This window comes from Eimeria mitis, genomic scaffold (assembly GCF_000499745.2).
Source record: "Eimeria mitis Houghton genomic scaffold, Emh_scaff3284, whole genome shotgun sequence".
Taxonomy (NCBI): domain Eukaryota; phylum Apicomplexa; class Conoidasida; order Eucoccidiorida; family Eimeriidae; genus Eimeria; species Eimeria mitis.
Window position 1 is genome coordinate 1,385 of NW_013571624.1, and position 240 is coordinate 1,624.

Consider the following 240-nt stretch of genomic DNA (forward strand, 5'->3'; position numbering starts at 1 on the left):
TAACCCCTCGATAGAGTTAGCGACGGCGTGTGTCTTCATGAGCTTCACCAGCCGGTGGGGCCCCCGGCCCCGCCAGTGGGGGCCCCCAAAAGAGGAGACAAACTGTCTCCTTTTCTTGAGGAGACAGATGCAGTGTACAGTCAAAGAATCCTCGTAACCGAAACACAGCCATCTACCCTGCAACAGCACCAGCAGCAGCAGCAGCAGCAGCAGCAGCAGCAGCAGCAGCAGCAGCAGCAG

General features: G+C 58.8%; 1 protein-coding gene across 1 annotated transcript in view; it reads right to left on the reverse strand.

The window, feature by feature from the left end:
• The window catches only part of EMH_0064320 (uncharacterized protein), a gene marked incomplete at both ends in the record, with an annotated part of 2,326 nt that overhangs the window by 1,122 nt on the left and 964 nt on the right, over positions 1–240 (reverse strand). The gene's annotated exons all lie outside the window — the stretch shown is intronic.